General features: G+C 39.8%; 1 protein-coding gene across 1 annotated transcript in view; it reads right to left on the bottom strand.

The window, feature by feature from the left end:
* Positions 1 to 19,893, bottom strand: part of GRIP1 (glutamate receptor interacting protein 1) — a 315,370-nt gene that overhangs the window by 279,028 nt on the left and 16,449 nt on the right. The window lies entirely within an intron of this gene.

Genomic DNA, 19,893 nt, shown 5'->3' with positions numbered 1-19,893 from the left:
TCTATCAAGCATTACTGACCATGGAGGCAGCTTGGGAAGAGATGCAGGGATGCTGGGATGATCCAAGCTGTATCCAAACTGACACGTTCCTACAGTCAAAACAGATGCAACAGGGAGGGAACCACTATAACATTAAGATCTGTCTTAGACATTTCAGAGTCAAAAATACCATACAGTTGTTACATGTTACCTTTTATTGTAAATGGAAGTAGTATAAAAATTTTCAGGACTTAATGACACATAAAACTACAGATTTCACCTCATGAATCATTCTATCTGACAGCACAGTAAGTGCCAGAAAGCAGGATTTAGTACTCGTGATAAACTGTTTGGTATTTATATAGATATACATAAGACAAGGAAAAATATCCCAAGGGAAATCTGCACCAAATTGTAAACCACAAGAGGGACATGGAGATTAAAATTCTGGAGGCATTGTGTATTAAACGAGCAGTCTACTATTAAAAAAAAATCAATTGAAGCAAATTCAGTACTTCTACAATTATTATAGCACAATAACTGTCATTTTGAAGGATGAAGGTTGGTTATTTCAAAGGTTTCTATACAGCACTTCCCTGCCTATTTAAAATCTGGTATTTTTAAGGTGCAGTATCAGCCAGCCAAATAAATGTATCAGACACCTTCGAGCAATGCACTTAAATGAGAGAATATTCATAAAGATTTAGAAAGACATCTCAATTCACTGACCTAAATATTACAAAGCAAATCGCCAGAATGTCTTCTACATGCAACCATCTTGGAAAATTTCAATTACTTCTTATCTTATAATTAAACTTCTGGCTTAATACTTTGTATTTCTATGGTACCTTTCACCCAGGGAGCTTAACGTGCTTTACAAACATTATCAGCTTTTACAGTTAGCTGGCTTTTGTGATGAGACACTATATTGCAGACTTCCAGTTTGAGGTTTTATGTTAATTACATACAAGCAAAAGAGGGATCTTGAGTCATACCAGGTAATATAAAGTTCATCCAAATAAACTGAGTTACTGTGAATTCATTAATGAGATAGTCAACTCAGAAAAGCAAGAGAAAGAGCACACCACAAAACATATCTTCTTTGGATATTTTGCTGCATAACTGCTGCCATTTTTAAAATAGTATTTCTACAGACCTGAAATAATTTTAAAATCTTTTAAAAATTCTATACTAAATAAAGCTGAAAACATTGACATGTTACTATGTTTGCATATACCATTCCTTCACTTTTTAAGATATGAAGACATGGATGGCTTTGGGAAATTACAGATTTCATGACTGGACTACTAGATGGATTAGAAATTGGTTGGAGAGTCACATCCAGAGGATAATCGTCAATTGCTCAGAGTCTCAATGGGCAAGTCGTGCTCCTCAGTGTTAACCAGTGTTACTTAATACCTTTATTAATGACACAGACAAAGGGATTGAGTGCACCCTCAGCATATTTGCAGAAAACACTGAGCTGTGCGGCGCAGTTGACACACCTGAAGGACAGGACGCCATCAAGAGGGACCTGGACAAGATCAGGAAATGGCCTGAGGGAATCTCATGAGGTTTAACAAGGACAAGTGCAAGGTGCCATGCCTAGGCTGGCCAGCAGGGCCAGGGAGGGGATTCTGCCCCTCTGTTCTGGTGAGATCCCACCTGCAGGGCTGCATCCAGCTCTGGGGTCCCCAGCACAGGAAGGACATCAGCCTGTTGGAGAGAGTCCAGAGGAGGCCACCAAGATGATAAAAGGGATGGAGCACCTCTCCTGTGAGGGAAGGCTGAGAGAGTTTGGATTGTTCAGCCTGAAAAGGAGAGTGTTTTGGAGTCACCTAATTGTGGCCTTCCAGTACCTGAAGGGAGCCCACCAGAAAGATGGAGAAAGAAAGTTTACAAGAGCATGTAGTGACAGGACAAGGAAGAATGGTTTGAACCTGAAAAGGATTAGATTAAGTATTAGGAAGACATTCTTCTGTGTGAGGGTGGTGAGGCATGGAACACGTAGCCCAGAGAAGCTGTGGATGCCCAATTCCTAGAAGTGTCCAAGCGCAGGTCAGAGAGGGCTTGGAGCAACCTGGTCTAGCGGAAAGTGTCCCAGCCCATGGCAGGTGGGCTGGAACTGGATGATCTTCCTATCCAAGCCATTCTACGATTTTATGATTTCAACATTACACAACCAGTACTTCTTTACTGAGTACATTGAATCAGCTTTTTAAGGTTTTATTGCTCCAGTAGCACTGTTAAATCCATATACTCCAAGATATTAGTCACCCTTAAATCACTTTGCCTAGAAGTGCTTAAAATGTTAGAAACTTTGCCACACTGCAGCAACCCACAGAAGTCTTTAAATTTCATCTAAAACAACCTGCAGCAATAGGTACCACTACTTGCACTACTTGTGCTCAGGCCATGAAAGATAGAATGTAAGTATAGAAGTCAAAGCTCAGCACTATTAAGAACATAAAATATTTAAACAAACATTTTAAAGTAATAAAAAATATATACATACTGCTGCAAAATGAAGCATCCTTACAGGACAAAATGAAAATAGTTAAAAAAATTACAGATTCAGAAAAAAAGCAGAGAATGAATGGTTATGCACCAAGTGCAGACTTTCTACAACAGTACAATCTCAATGTCCACATGAGGTATGGAGTTCAACTTACCTGTGTCCTGATCAGAAAGGGAAAAAAATCTTTAATGTCCAGCAGGCCACATATTCCAAGAACCATATACTTTTTACTGAAAAATTACTTAAGTAATCGTTTACAGAGCTTTCAATATTTTATTAGGACCATTTATTTTCTTGTTCCACCTGGAAAGCACAGCACTTCATTCTGCTATATGTTCAATATTTACCAGGATTCATGAGAAAAGAAAATAACAGCTAATACCTTTTTAAAACCTTTTAGAATATTCTTAAACAACTTTTCTGAATACAAAAGCTGCAGTATTCCATATTCAAGACTTAAGACTCTTTCAAGTACAGTCAAATGCTGTATCCCAGCAGAAAAGAAATATTACCTGCCTTTCCTGAGATATAAAATTATAACCTTTTGCCATTTAAGACCACAAGATCCAAGACTCCCCACCAAACCCCCCCAAAAAACACACAAAAACAAACAAACAAACAAACAACCCCCAAACCCCAAACAAACAAAAACCCAACCAAACAAACAAACAAAAACAAAAAAACCACATACAAGACCTATCAAAGAAAAAAAAATCCTAGTGGAGGAATTGATTTTGGAAAATGATTTCACAATCTGTGGTGAAGAACATTTCCCCTCTCAGACTGACATTACAAAGATAATACAAAAGAATGAAGGCATAGAGAGACAGAAAAACAAGCAGCATTCAAAGCTGCATGACAAATAAGTATACAGCAAGTAATTTTGCAAGTCAATATACAGATCTTTTTCTGCTTCACTTTCCTTCCTTCCCATCTGCATGTCACTGTCATTAAACTGCATCACGGCACTTCTGCTGTACCTGATAAAGCATACACACAAGGATGCTAAAGGGACTGTAGAGACTTTTTTGGACACATACTGCTCCAAAAGGCAATAAATTCCCAGTACACCCCTGCATCATCCACTCCCTCCATTTACAGGACCTGAAAAGATGCAATACTTCCTCATACCAACAAAACATTTCACTTTTTGTAATTGATTTAAGAATTAGTGAGTTTTAACAATGCTGAGGTCATTATTATGCTTTTGAATAACAGCAGGTTAAAAAATCTGGTATTTGCAGTCTACCTGAAACCTTGTGACTATAAAACATTTTCTTATGATCCACAAACCTGTTACCATGAACCAATTATAACATGTGTATGCTGAACTAATTCAAGTGGAACTATGCTGGAAAACACAGATATGAAGACAGGTAAGACCAGTGCTGGCACCAGCCACCACAAAGCAGTCCCTGCCTGGCGTAAGGGAACTGAAAAAGAACAACAGATTTAACAGAGACTGTTAGGGAAAATAGAAAAAGAACAAGCATGAAGGCAAACTCCAGCCTTCTCACTTTGACATGCTTAGTCCCTATGGCTAAAGATCACACCACACTTCAAAAGAGCAAAGCAAATGTAAGCAATCTATTGCTTAGATTTAAATCTATTCTGCATTACCATGCTCATTCATGATGGCAAGTCCTTGGGAGGGCAGCACGCACGGTGCTGAGCCCCAGAGGGCTGCCAGGTGGGCAGAGCTCAGGCAGAGGACCCAGGCCCCCACATCCACTGCCTCTGCCTCCTGTGTCAGCAAAGATGTCGCCAGGCAGGAGGGTGGGCAATGATGTGCTCGAAGCAAGAGAAGGGGCAGCCATGTAGCACAGCAGGCAGACTTTGCCATTTTAAACTATTTCATATCTGCTGACTTCTATTTCTCATGCTACTATAACTGAAGGTTAGGCAATTTTTTTTCTTGTGGTTAGGTCAAACACATCATCAAAAATCTTCAAGTAGTTTACATTAAATCCCTTAAATTGCACTGCTGCAAATGATGAGGTTATATGTGGCCTGAAGCAATCATTTAAAAAAAAATTCTCTTTCAGGTCGAGTGGAAATATATGACTCGTTAAGCCAGGGCAAAATCACTTATGGCCTGGAGATGAAACTTCCCTTTTGTCTGAATAAAACTGACATTTCTGTTCCACACTACAGGTTCAACAAACAAAAGTTAATTAATTTAGGACAGCAATTCTTTTAATGCTTTTGGCAACATCTTAAACCAGTGAATACAAATTTAAGTATTTATGATGTTCTGAAGCCTCAGAAGAGTGTAGCAGCTACGCAATTCAGGATACTAAAAGCAATGCCAATAGCTGGGTCATGGTCTATACAGTATTCAGGTTCTCATACCATCACTCATTTGCCAAATGACATTTGCATCTAGATATTTCTTCTTTTCCAGCTAAGTGATTCATACTGCTGCTTGCTTCCTTAAAGTGCTACTGCTGGAAGGATCAGCTAAATTTTTAACTGATGCTCATTTGTTACTTGTGAATTATACCAGTATGTTTATAACCTCAAATCATCACGTGCATTTCATATGCACACATATTAAAGAGACAGAGAGACATAATACAGTAGAAAAACAATAATATGTCGCACCATTTACCAGTCGTTTGCTAGAATCAGTTCCTGATGAGATGAGTGGACTAATTTCCCCAGAGACAGATCATACTGCATTCTGCATGGCTGCAGGCTTACTGCCCTGAGAACAGCTCCTCCACCAAGCCTGGAGATGTGAAATAACACCTCAAGCTCTAAGCTGGCCTGTAACAAATGTTAATATTCAGTAAAAGCGGTTAGCATCATTGTAACTAATTCTATGCGAAATATTTTTAAATGAGATGCATGAAATTTAGCATATAGTTGTATTTCACATTCCAATAACTGCTTCAACATTTAGTGAAAGGGTAGTCTGATTTTATTTTTTTCCAATTATGGAGTCAAATTAAAGTCTGGGTTTACAATTCAGTCATGTTCTACCACACCAAATACTCGGGCTTAATGCTCTGCCCTCCTATGAGCTCCCAATTTGAAGTTACATAGTGTAAAGTCACCCTTAGCTTCAATTACTTTTAAAAAGGGTAGAATACAGCTCCTTCTTCCCTATTTTGACCTGTTCCAGTTCCTAAGCACAGGTTCTTGTTCATGAGGCACTTGTTAGCACAGAAAGAGCTTGGTCTTGCTCAGAGCTTCCAAGCAGTAATGGCCACGATAGCAGGTGTTTCTCACCAGAAACACAAGGCATAGAAAGAGCTTGGTGTCTTGCTCAGAGCTTCCAAGCAGTAATGATCACACCAACAGGTGTTTCTCACCAGAAACACAAGGAGACCAACTGACCATCAGAACCACTTACCCCGCATGCACAGGCTCTGCTCTCCCTACAAACACGCCTGCAAGCTGATAGAACTGCCCAGGCCCATGAAGTCACTCATGAGGAGAGCCAGTAGGAAATCTACTTCCAGGATCTGAAAAACGTTTGCACTTACAAAATCCCATTTGATTCCAAAATCCTCCTTTATCTCTATTTACAACAACAAACTTCCAACCTGCCATATTTTAGAACAGAGATCCAAAGGAACTGCAGATAAGCACTTGATATTTCAAAGAAGCTAAGCTGAGGCAGACAAGTTTGGTTCTGAATGCTCCATAATGGCAGAAAGAAATGCTGGTGCTTATAAAAACAAAAAATAGCAATTCTGAGGGTATTCTGAGGGACTGGTGATCAGAGATGGAGAATTCTTTGCGTCTGAAGATTTCCACTTGCCATACACAACACAGCACACAGAGCACCAGGGCATGCTATTCCTTTTCAGCCTAATGCACTGGAACTTCAGTAACCAAACCAGTGGGGCTACAAAGCTTATGTCTGTTTATGTCTGTTAAAATGACAGATATTCAGTCACCCTAGCAGAAGCAGTACACTAAGTGTCATCAGCAATTATTTCCAAAGCCCCAGGCAGAACATTATAGAATTCCTATACCAGAAAATGTGAATGTCCCAGCTCAATACTGGCAAAAAGTATGTATTTCCCACCCCACCTCCAATGACAAAGCTCCAGACAGGAACAGATCACTATAACCTGGGGCTAGGAAAAAATAAAAATCTCCTCAATTAATGTTATTTGTGCAAAGGACTTTAACCCAGCCAAGCCTGTGCTGCCAACCACCGCGTAAGCACATCTGCCCATGAGGTGATTCACTGCCCTGCTGCAGTTCCCACAGCAGAGTTTGAAGGACTTCAGAAAGGTCTGACTACAAGCTGCACTACAGAACAGTACAGAAATACAAAAATCTTGACAAACAACATCCCTAAAGCTGAAAAAAATAAAGTCAAATGACTAGAAATACGGAATGATCAAGAGAGGCATATTTAATTATAGATTGAATGAAAACAACAGTTCTGCAAAGAATTCAGGAAAAAGATCACAACTGGGTATGCTCATATAGGAAAAAATGAAAACACAAAGACTAATTTTTTTATTTGCATTGTAGAAACTGTCAAAAAAAATTATTTACTGTGGTAAAGGTAACTAGGGAAGAATACATGAATTGTTTATTTGTACAGCTACTGTACTTACTACAATAATTTTCTAAAAAAAAAAAAGCAATGCCTTTTCATAATTATTGTACTATGACAGCAATTTTTTCCCAAAGTAAAACATGGACAAATATTAGTGTTTTTTTTTTAAATCATACATACATATATATTTAACCAATACTCAAAGTTTTTTAATAGGGCACTTCAGACTTGTCCAAAAACCAGAGTGGGTCATTGTGTAATATTGCTCTGAGATGCACTTCCTGCAAATAGGAAAGAATACAGATGGAACAAGATACTCAGTTCTGCTGGATCATGGGGGGAAGTCCTTAAGGCCTGAGAAGTGAGAGAAGCACTGAATTTATAAGGAAAATTCAGAAAAGCTGGATATATTTCAGCTGCTTGACAAAGGTGTATAGGAAACTTGTCACACTAAAGGATGACAGGACTAATTCAGAAAATTACAAGGGCTGGGGAAATTATTATGAATGACAGAATAAAATTGTTGAGTATACATAAATTCTGACCAAAAAAAAAGCTATTTGATATGAAATAATTTCCAAAAGCAAATGACAGAAGCATCATTGCCAATGAAAAGCCTAATACTACACCAGGCAAAACTTGAAAATAAAGATTTGTTTCCTAGACAGAAATAATACCTTATGGATCCTTGCATAGATAATTTTTTCAAAATCAGAAAAGATGATGATCTGCTGTTAGAGGGAAGCCACCAGCAGTTTGGCAGAGCTGCATTAAGATCTGTGCTAGTCAGTATATTCTTAATACAACTAGGAAAAAAAAAAGGTGACAACTAAGGTTCAAGATTTGTTGACAATATTTAAATTAGCCAGGAAAGTAAAAAAATGGCTTGATTGCAAAAAGAAGGTTTAGAAGTTACATTGTAAAAATGCTGTGCACTTGGAAAAAAGTCGATCTTCATGTCACAGATAAAGTAATGGGCTCTGATCCTTCTCAAGTATAATTCTGGGATTATAATCTTATTTCATCTACACAAATACTACATCTCCAGACTACTCCCTGGCCCATCCAAATCCCATCTCAACAAATGCAGAGGAGCAGTGGAAGAGAAGCAGGCAGGACCTCAAAGCAAGACTCCAGCTGAGTTACACCCTGTCTGCTCCAGGAGAATCTCAGCCACAGTGCCCAGGCATGGAACACAGCAAGACAAGTGCAGGAAGCAGCTACCCCTCATCACACTTCCAGCCAAGGAGTGTTTCAGCCTTGGGGTGTAGGGCACATCGTGGGATGAAAGGGAAGGGCACTTCGGGATTGCATATGGTTTATGAGCATGTGAGTGCTAACAAACACCAAGCTGGAGAGCAGAAGTGGCTGGGAGCAAGGGGTTATAGTGGGTCTCTGAGGGTCACCTGTGAGCTTGAGAACACCTGTATGTCATCTCTGCAGATGAGAGCACGTGGGGTGGTGGCTGTGGGACCAGGGAGCTCATATGTCCAGGTGCCAGCACCTGAGGATTCCAGGACAGCCTCTGAGCAGACCAAGCACCTGAGCTCAGCTGCTGGCAGGCTCCTCCACCATGTGTATACACATAGTCCCACTCCTAGAGCTCCCCCTGCTCAAACAGAACTGTCCCAGTGCTCTCTCTGCCCGCCTAATCCCTGGCACACACACACACACACAGTGCATATCCCTGCCTGCTGGGGATACATTTTGGCCTCAGCACCGGTGGGCCCTGAGGCATGAAGCAGCAGCTGCCTTGCATCTCTGGGGCTGTCGGACCCAGCACGATGTATTCTCCTCCAAGACAAAATAGATGCTTTCAGGCAACCATCAGCTAAATGCTCAGCAGCCACCACAAAACAGCAGGTTATTAAAAGCTATGCAGAGGAGAGCACCAAATAGAGACAAGCTTAACATTGCCATTAAACCCACCTTGCACCTGCACCTTGAATGCTGCTTCCAGTTCCCGTCCTCTCCTCAGAAAACCAAAGGCTGAGCAGCTAATCCCCCACTGCCTGGAAAAGGGACGAAGGAGCCAGGATATAACAGTGGCTAATAAAATTCACAGGCAGCGTAGCCTGCATGAAGAGTTGTACTACTTGTGGCCCAACAGCAGCATGCTCACAAGGAAGAAATGGAAGTATTATTCACACAACTTTGATCTAAGTCATGGGACTCTGCCACAAGATACTGTGGCTACGAAAACCCTAGGGCTTTAAGGAGAGGCCAGACATATTTACAAAAAAGAAATGCAGTGACAGACAATATCCACATGGCAATCACCCCTGTATCAGGAAAATATCTTGAGTTACATATCACTGAAGGGTGGGAGAAGACAGATGGTGGGATCGTTACCTTGTTGCTGTAATCTTCTCAAGCTTTTCATTTTTGGCCACTGTCAGAAAGGATATGGGGTTAGACAGACTTTGGGTCTGACTCAATATGAGTAATTCCTACATTCTGTTCTTATTTTGATTTTCTAAAAAATTAAAAATAGTAATGACACAGAGGACATCTGCACAAAGTGCTGATACTTTTCTCATAATGCAGATAGATCAGTCTGAAGCTTCTTCCCTTTTTTCAGTATGAAGTTCCTTTCTTAACCTGGATCATTTTATAGATCAAAGTTAGAGAAAGAACCTACAGAATAACTGCCACATCAAGGAAAACCAACATCCTTCTCTGGGGAAATGGAAAGAGGCAGCTGGACAATAGAGAAATGGGAAACAATGCCAGTTTAGATAGATCTGCTATTGACAGAAGAGCAGCAGTGCAGCTAAAGCACTCCTTGCCTTGCTAAACAGATACAGCTGATATGAGTGAGGCAAGGTTAAGGCACAAATGCATGGGAATCCTCCCACACCCCCATTTACATAGCACAGCTATAGGACCAACTCCTACAACTGTTTAGTAGCAATCCTACATGTAATAGCCTAGATTTTTTCAGTCAGGGACTTGCAACCTCAGGCTGCCTACAGTTGTTGCAGTACAGAGTCTACTGGACAGCAAAAGTTAACACTATAAACCTCTGAATGAATACCACTGGACTCTGATAGTGAAACCAAAAATCACAATTCATTCATTCCACCAAAACACCTGCCTTATCTGATGTAACCCCTGTGTAACAGAAGAGGTCCAGTTCATACCTCCTCACACCATACTTCAGGAGATACAAGTCTTCTCCAAGCAACACATCCACCTTGGAGAAACACAATGACACAAACTGCAACTGTTCCAAAAAATATTTAGAACTCCAGTCATGCACCATTATGTCATTAGCAAAGCAGAGAAGGAAGAGATGGGCTTTCAATCAATTCATTTTCAAGCAGTTCTCAGTTTAGGCAAAAAGCACAGTACAAACTACAAACAATTATCTAAAATGTTACAATTACACGGAGCCACCTCAGGCAAAGCTTTCGGAAGCAGCAGAGACGATTTTCCCACACTGGAGAAAGCACCACAGCCATTGCGACAGCGCTTCGTTACTGTTATTTAAAAGGACAGTCTAGACCGAAGACACAGACTCAGCAACTTCAAACTCAAGTTCAATGAAGTCAGGCAATTCAAATGCCTGCAAGTAAATAAGCAATAAAGGAATGGGGACAAAAAAGTGAAACAGCAAACATGCATTCAGAAAACTCACTGCCAATACCGGTAGTATTTCAAAGTGCAAATCTACAAGACAATGCCCACTGATTGACAACAGCCTTCAATGAACAGACATCCTGTCTGGTCAAGCAGGAGCTCTAGTGAATAAAAAGAGACCATTAATCCATTAACACCAGCAAAAATTAAAGGCAAAATGGAATTAAAATATATTTAAACCAAGGATATTCTTTATAAAACTTTTACTGAATACGATGTATTTATTTATTTATTTATTTATTTATTTTTAAAGAAAGTACCAAAAATGCTGTGTTCTAAATCCCAAATGAAGAAAAACCCTCTGATACAAACGTAGGCTCACCCGGCTTAGGGGACAACTGGGAAAAATTCATTTCCCTAAGAGGCCCATCCAGATCCTCCACAGCTTCACACAAGTAGCATTCTTTACACGTACAAACCCTGACTCTACCTGCGGGACAAATCATCTTCTGAAGTTCTCCCATGCAAACACAGAAAAACAGAATTACTATGCACCATTAACAGAGACACAGAAACCCAAAATGGGATAAACAGTAACCTGTAGTCCTGCAATGACAGACAGGATTTCAGCATGATGGAGCAGCACATAAGGACCTCAACACTGCCTCTGGTTTGTACACTTGCAACATTATCCTCATCCCCACTTGCACTTTATTCTCAGAGGTTAGTAATAGCAGGTCATCTGTAAAAGCTTAAACAAAAGGTGCAAGAGCAGCAGAATTTTTTTTTGCAGGTGGTTGCAGACAACACAGTATTTACTTTATCCAAACTAGCAGTGAGATACTCATTGCTTTACAACATATACTGGGGAAAAACACCATGCAGTACCTCAAAACAGAGCATAGGAAGGCGTAGAAATGCAACTAGTTAGTAGTGAGACTCAGCTAATAAATGTCATTGAAAGCACTTGGCACAGTGCCATTCCTTTAAGACACACATACATGATGTTCACATCATCCAAAAATGCAAACACAGCTTGCTAATACTGAATTTACAACTGAATTTTGTTTCCAGCTTGAAAAAAAGGCAACTGGTATGTAGCAGAGAAGGAGGGTTGCCAGTAACTTCTGTATGCACTTAGCCATATTTCTGGGTGGGTGATTTGGTTTAATTAAAAATAAATACATAAAAAATTAAAAACATATGAAGTGACCAAGTACTGACAAGAAGTGGGAACCCATGGTGTTAAAACATCAAAACATTTCATTTGCAGTCTCTAGCATTAAGTGTGATGACAGAGAAAGCTAGGAATTAATGAACCATTCTAACATTGAAATTAGGTTAGTCCCCATAAATGGCTAGGAGCTGATTTCAGAATAAGTAAGAATAAATCTTACCAATGTGTAGCACTAGCTACTGTTTTAATAAGCCCTTACTCTCAGACGGGACTCCTCATAAATCCTATGTGCAAAGCAGAATGGTATCCCTTCCCAAGGGTATCACCCACTTCTTCTCCTTCCAAACAAGATACATACTGCGCTCCCAAGCCAAACAGAAAGCAGGCAGCAGCAATGTGATTTACATGACCACAACTAAAACAAATTCAATTTACTCAACCAGTATACAGATTAAAACACAAAGTAATTGTCTATTAGTTAGACATATTTCTGCCTCTCATTTCCACAAAATATTCTATATGAACTTTTGCCATGATGCTAGCAGTTGAAACCAGTCAAATAGAAGCACGACTAAAAATACACCCACTCTAGCACAATTGTGTTTAAAAACTTGAAGTCTGTACTTTTCTTTTTAAGTGGCATACAGGTTCTCTTTATTTGCTTAAAATGGAAGCTATCAGAACAGTCACTTTATACAAGAAAGAATTAGTGAGATATTTCTGTAGTGTTGTCTTTACTAGCACAATGGAAATTGCAGAAACTGAAGTTGGTTAAAAACATTAATTTCATTAAAGCTATTTTTCCTGAAGGAAGGGAGAACAATCAAAAATTTGAATTTTTGAAGCATATCTCAGTAGAAGCTGAGACTAGGTACACTGTCTGTGCATGGTGGTGAATGCAAGCCCAGCTGAAGAACAGATAAAAGTATTCGGAAAAGAAGAATAGAAGAAAGTCAGCCCAAAGGAGAGATCTAAATGTTAGAATCTGTCATTTAGCCACTACAAGAAACAACCTAATACAGCAAAGTGTGTTCCATTAAGTTGCACAAGCAGGACAGTGCCAGTTTAAGAGCACAGCACTCCAGTTGTAGTCTATAAATGCAAACCCAAGTCTAGCTGAGTTTGCAGCTTGTCTAGTCTCAAACAACCAGCAGTAAGCAAGGATGACAGCCAAAGCTAAAGCCAGAAGCCAGCTCTGATATAAAAATACTGTGTATGGTCTAAACTAGCTGCTTTCCTGAGCAGTACCTTCCCCAGGATTTTAACAGTGCTCAATATTAACAGGTACAAGCGCTTACAATATTCTTAAGAAAATTTAAGACAGAAAAGGTCTACAATGCTGGCTATGTAAGCAAATAATACATGCTTAAATTGCTTTAAAAACATTATGCAATTATGACGATCTATCCTGAGTCCTTAATTCACTACACCTGTTAAACTGAAATACAGAACATATCTGATGTCACCCAGCTCATGTTTTTCTAAATGCTTGATTTTCCAAATATTTAAAACTATACATTTCAGAAATACTAAATCAGTTTGTTTTTTTTACAGCAGCACAGTGTTTTATATTTTTTTTCATCTAACAATAGAAATTATTTTTTCCAAAATCAGGTAGGTGTTGTACAACATTTTTTTCTTTTGCACCTTTCCCAATTTCTGAATGCTGGTTTTGATAGAATTCTGTTAATCAAATAATGCATTGCACAAAACAAAGCAATAACCAAGCTAAACAAATGAGCCACCTCATACAGCCTTTAAAATCCAAAACATGACTTTAACAAGAAGGTTTTTCTGAAGATTCACAGGCACTGTGCAATTCGTCCTCCATGAGGTCAGACTGCCTAATCATCCTACATCACTACAGCACATGTAAAGGGCACCCTGGGATATTATGCTTTGTAGTATTATAAAACACTTACAAATAAGAGTTAGGATGAAAAGACTACAGAAAAACAGAACAGATGTTTTCATTACCCCAAGTTTCATTCATTATCAAGCCCTTCTTTGTTTCCATTTCTCAGCAGATGCTTGAGTCTCTAGAGAACCTGAAGGATCATTTCCCAAAAAAGCTCTGAAATGATTGCATCAGGTCAACATATACTAGCTTCAAATGCAATTCACACTATATTGTCAAGAACACTACCAGAACCTGTGCAATAAGCATTCTGCAAGTTCTACTAATGATGATCTAAAAAGAAATATCCTATTTGTTCATTTATTTCCTGACAAATGGCACACCAACTTTAGCTCAGCTCTCCCTCTGGGAACCAGGACGGATGTCATAAGTAACAGGAGAAGCCAATCCACTCTTAGTCAGACTAAAACCTTTCCAATTTTAAGATAAAGATATATTTTTTCTAGTCAATATCAATGCCAATGATTAAAGTTGACACAGCTTTTATGTGCCTCTTGCTTGGCTGAATTTTAACTGGTGAGCTGAAATTTCTCATGGTATGTTGAGATTTTAATGACAAATACCTTCTATTTTTATGTTTAATAGACATTCTGAGAAAAGATGAATCCTTTATATAACATTAACTTTCTTTTCAGGCAAAATTTCCTTTTGAAAGCTTTAGATATTTCCTTTTCAGCTTGGGGCACTTGGAGCCTGGCAGACTAGATTCTATACTAGAGATTGTAAGGGCTTTCCAGAGAAACCCTACAAAACCACAGAATGGGTGAGACTGGAAGGGACCACCATGGGTCATCTGGTCCAACTTCCCTGCTCATCAGGTCAACTGATGGTCAACTTCCCTGGTCATCCTAGAGCGTGGAATGCACAGGCTTGCACAGCAATGGCTGACAGACAGACTTCATTTAGATCTTGAATTGTACACATACATTAAAGCTCTTACGCAGTTTAAAAATCGGTATTTTTGCAGAGTCCATTCATTCGGGGAAATTTGTCCATGGACTCACTGTTCATAAGCAAATGTGTTGAGCAAACGCAAGCTTGCAATAGGCCACCCATTCCCATGAGACTACAGGGACAAAGACAGAAAATGTCTGCAGCAGCAGCAGATAATGGATCGGGAGCTAAAAGGTACACATGGAAATCCATTCTGTCCACGACACAAGTGGTGCCATAACAAAACCCAAACATACAAATTGCAGCACAATGCTCAGGAGCACTGTAGGAGCAGAAGCTGAGAAAACAGAAGGGGAACCACTGAGGATTTATACTGAGGAGCCAATATAAATCATGAACATCCAAAAGGAGAGGGCTGAAGGCTACAGGAATCAGGACTTCAGAGCAACTACTCATGCACTGGTCCTCCTGTAACACTGCCTTTAAGGTAACCCTTCATTTCCCCCCAAAAAAAATCCCTGCACCTCAGTTTCAAGACAGACTGACCCTGTACTGTCTAGTCTTTTTCCTGCTTTTCCCAAAGCCTGAAAACAGCTGCCTGCAGGGATTTCCTGTACTCTGCCAAAGCCTGAATGAACCTGCAACTGAGGCAAGGGGAGCAGTGAATAAAACCTTCATCTAATGCTGCTATCAGATAAGAAGACTGGGGGAGCATGTCAGCAGTGGCCAAAAAATTAGCAGATCGTTTCGACATACATGAATATATACCCTACACATCCAGAGTAACTAAGGAATGTTTGTAACAGATGCACTCAGCGCAGTCTGACTACTGCCTTTTTCTAAGGCAATCTTGACTTCACTCCCTTTGTTAAATTTTGCATTATAAACGCAACAATGCAACACAATAGTCTGAATTCACTCCTTGTTTTTAAAGGGCACCCAAACTTAAAAACATTTTGGAGAAGACAATCAAAGAGACCAAAATTGAAATAAAATATGTCTTCATCCTAGAGACCTGTGATAAAGGCAGATTCTGGCTCTGTAAATGCAGAAAGTACAACTGACAGTGGGGATGATAGATGTAGGACATAACACGATCAATTGTACCAGCAGCACAACCATGAATTTGCTTCCCCACTGATGGAGTCCCCTCCTCGAATTCCACACACTCCTCTCTGCCCCTTTCACCCTTACAAACACTCTTCCACACCCAAAGCTCCTCTCCATGTCCATTTTAACATCCCTACCAGAGCAGGCTAGTGCATGCTATGATGAGCTTAGAGCTACATACATGCTGACTGCCAGGCCACACGTACCAGCTATCAGCCCATCAAATGAAACATATGATTTTAATGACTACCTTAAAGATGTATTGATTTGTACGTCTCTGCTCTACTCAGCCTCCACTATGTATGAAATTTGATGCTGCTTCTCTAGTATTTCCATTTCCCTCCCAAAGCATGGTTCTATATTAAACTGAAGGTTTCAAAAATTTTAGTCTCAGTTGAGCCAATATCAAGATTCAGCCTCTTGTGCTGATGCACATTCGCTGCCAGTGGACACTGCTACATGCTGAGACTGAGCCATGACATCTGTCCTGCTCTGTTCACACCATGTGGACACATCCAAGAATGGAAATGCACCACCAAGAACACACACATTTGCAAAGCAGTAAAGTGTGAAGCGCCACTTGAACACCACCAGTACTGCCGAAACCCAGCCATTTGGGCAGGCAGTGGCTGTGGTCTTCAGGCTAGGAGCTCTGAAAAACTCGTGAAGAATCTACTGCAGCCTGGAGCATTGCTAACATCCCATCATTACTCCTGAGAACTCCCACTTTTTCATGTGTTTATTTCCTAGGACAAATCTCCCCCTTCATGCAGTTGGTGTAAGAGTATCTTTTGCGACCAAGCCTCTCCTCCATTACTTTGGGGAAGTGAATACGAAACAGGTTTTTCTTCCTCAGACCTGTAAGGTTTCACACATTGCCTGTTTTATTCAGAAGCTCCTATTCTATTTTAATTATATCCTCCCAAAGCAGAGTGTATATTAGTGTCAGGTTCCTTTGCAGGTCCAATGGGGAAATATTTACTAAAAGTGTTCTTTATCAGCGCCTGCTCATTCTGAATGCCAGGAATTTTAATTAGAATTTTGGCCTTTTATCAGAAAGTTGTTTTTTTTTTTGCATTAGATAACTCTCTCACATTGTAAGGTTAAAAGCAAGAACATCTGGATTTGTTCATGACAGTTTTTTAATATTGCTGAATACAAGGCTGAATTGTATTCCTTCCCATGTAGGAAGAAAAAACAGCAGAATTCGTACCAGATGACCTCTTTCTTTATGATACCCCTTCAATACAGTGAAAATCAGCTTCTGGTAACTCTGCAGGAACTACTTTCTCCTGCAATGCTTTCATTATTAGTACTGCCTATTATTACTGTTGCTACTTATTCACAACATAGGACTGCTGTAGGTATCTGTTTCTTTGCCAAATCTTAACTGCATTGAAATCTGTGCTAATTAACTGCCTCTAGGTGATTGTTGCTCCTACTGTTCTTGCTCCAACCAACTGGGTCAGAGAGTTAGAAGGATTTTATCATACTTGAAATAAGTGAATATACTTGAAGTCCTATTTTCCAAAATAGCCAGTGCTTCTTCTTTAGAATATCCTCCCATTTACATACTTTAGCCTAAGAATTTCACACTTGCATCACATATGTAGCATGGAAAATTACCTGAATTTAGCCACAGTACAAAACCAATCACAAAACAAGGCACTTTGGCTTGATCACTAGAAATAATCTGTCATGTTAATTTCTCAGATTTCTGATATATGCCCATAAGAAAGAATTAGCCATAATCTCATTAAGCATATTATCTTCTGAGCCTGCAAGGACAAAACCAAACTTTTCCTCCAAGGATTACTGTGATTACTGCCTAAAGTTTTACAATCAGATACAGAATGTAGGTGCTAGAACATATAAAATACAGTGATCCTTACGACCACCATACTGCCAGCAGCTTGAAAACAAACATGAAGAATACAGGACAACAACTTGGGGAAATTGGAAGCAAGGAAAATGTATTAGCCACATATGCATGGAAAATCACAAACAAAACTTGTAAAACTTGAGATTATGGAACCAGGAGGTATGGAGCTATTCTAACTAATAGACAGGATATTAGACATATAACTCACTGCAGAAACAGATCTGGACTGCAAGCCAGAGACAGTGACTTAGCTAAACCTCACACTTTCCTTGCTTAAGTATTGGCATCACGGGAAGTTGAGAATGGGGATATCTAATATTTGGGTAAAACAAGAGATCTTGAGTAAGTTCAGAACTGGACAGCAATAAACATTTTAATGAGGCCTGCACAGCCAGGCTGGGAGCCATCTGCTGACTGTGCCTGCCCATGTACTGGTACACGATCCTGCTGAGTGTGTGGGAGCATGTGTGTGCCTGAGGCATGCTGTAGCTGTTTCAAGGACCATTATATAGCTATGCATGGACCAGCAGTGATCCATGAACCACAGGCTGAATAACACTAGACAAAACTACCTTTACAGTCCCTTTTTAGCATTTTGCCTCTTGATTCTCTTCAGCAGTTTGCCCATATATTACTGTTGTACTGGTGGACAAAAGTGTCATAATTATGCCCAGGTGAACAAGCATTCATGTTATTCAGCTTGTCTTCACCCTTAGTATACTGCAACTTATTTATAATGCATGTCTAAAGAGGTAACTCAAGAAAGACCTGCAGAAACAATGATAAAAGATGGCAGAAAATGGGGAAAAAAATAAGAGTGACAGAGAAAGAGAAAAGGAGAATAGGTGAGATGCAAGAGGGGAAGCAGTTCAGAGACCCTCTGCTATTAGTGAGCTGGAAGAAGAAAGCAAGAAAAAGACCCAGAATGACAAATCACATGCACAGAATCTCAAGTGGAAAAAGCTTTCCAACACCTCAAGTAAATCAACAGTTGAAACTGTTAAGCTTTGTAGGTATTGCCTGAAATTGCTCGTCTTGCTGGGTGTAAACTACAGCAATCAGTGCCCATCAACTTGCTAAAACAGAGGGCACTGCCCAGTATTGCCGGGTTGCTTGTTCATGCTACAAACCAGGCCAGAGACAAAGCCAGATGCAGAGTAAAATCAAAAAACAGACAAGCTAGTACACTGATTTATTATTTATTTTCATGAATAATTACTCACAAAAAATCTTAAACTTTTAATACCATGGCTGCCACAGCACTCACACCCTGCTGCTCCAAAGCAATCAGTGAAGCAGGAACGCTGCCAGAGCAGCTCAGTTCTGCCCACTGTTGAACACACACGTTCTCAGGAGCAATTAACCTCCAATTATAGACAAGAGACAAAAGTGGCTTTGCAAGAGCCATGCTCACGTCTGCTCCACCACTCACAACACGTGCAGATGAGGCAGTCCGAGGCACATCAAATCATCTATCCTACCTCCAGAAAGGCAACCACAGGCAATACCAAGCAGGCAATCCCAACTATTTCAACTTATATGGTCTTTGCTACTTGGTCATCTTCCTAGAAGTTACCTCTTTCATCATCAGTATGTACACTTTTCAGATATGATCAGATGACAGTTTTCCTCATTACGTTCTCTCGGAAGTGCCACTGAACATAATGCTTCTGAGCTCAAACAGGAAAGGTGGCATCTTGCCAGTCATATTAACTTTATTTTTTATCAATCCTTACAATGACAATTAAAAATTTTTCCAATTACTTATTTGTCAAAACATAAATGCTTCATGGGAAAAAAAAAAAATAACATAACCTCAACATACAGAATGCTTCATTAAAAATCCAGACATACATGGATTCTGGTAATTCCCATGCTGGACTGCTGGATACAAGGCTTTAGGATATTGCAATGTGCAGAGTGCCTAGCGACAGAGGGCTCCAGAGCTCTTGCTTTACACTTTGAAATGATTTGGGCTTTCAGGGCTTCCCTATTCCCAGATGCAGAGCTCAAAAACCCACAGCGCAAGTTGTAAGAGGAGCTGGAATTTATTCCAGCTAAACAGCAAGGAATCTGGAACCGAGAGCTCACAATCAGAGGGCCGAGGTTTGCCAAGCTCTCCTATGCATAGGCAAAAATACATATCCTCTTCTCCCACTCATCTCCTAAACAGTCAAGTTAACTGACTGATACGTAAATTAAAATTATATATATTCATATATATATATATATATATATATGCAGAAGGCAAATACAAACATTTAGCCTAAACAATCAGAAAAATCTTACATCAGCAATGTACACATAA

Source organism: Camarhynchus parvulus, chromosome 1A (genome assembly GCF_901933205.1).
Source record: "Camarhynchus parvulus chromosome 1A, STF_HiC, whole genome shotgun sequence".
Lineage (NCBI taxonomy): Eukaryota > Metazoa > Chordata > Aves > Passeriformes > Thraupidae > Camarhynchus > Camarhynchus parvulus.
The sequence above is the reverse complement of the archived record's forward strand: the minus strand, read 5'-3'. Positions and strand labels throughout refer to the sequence as shown.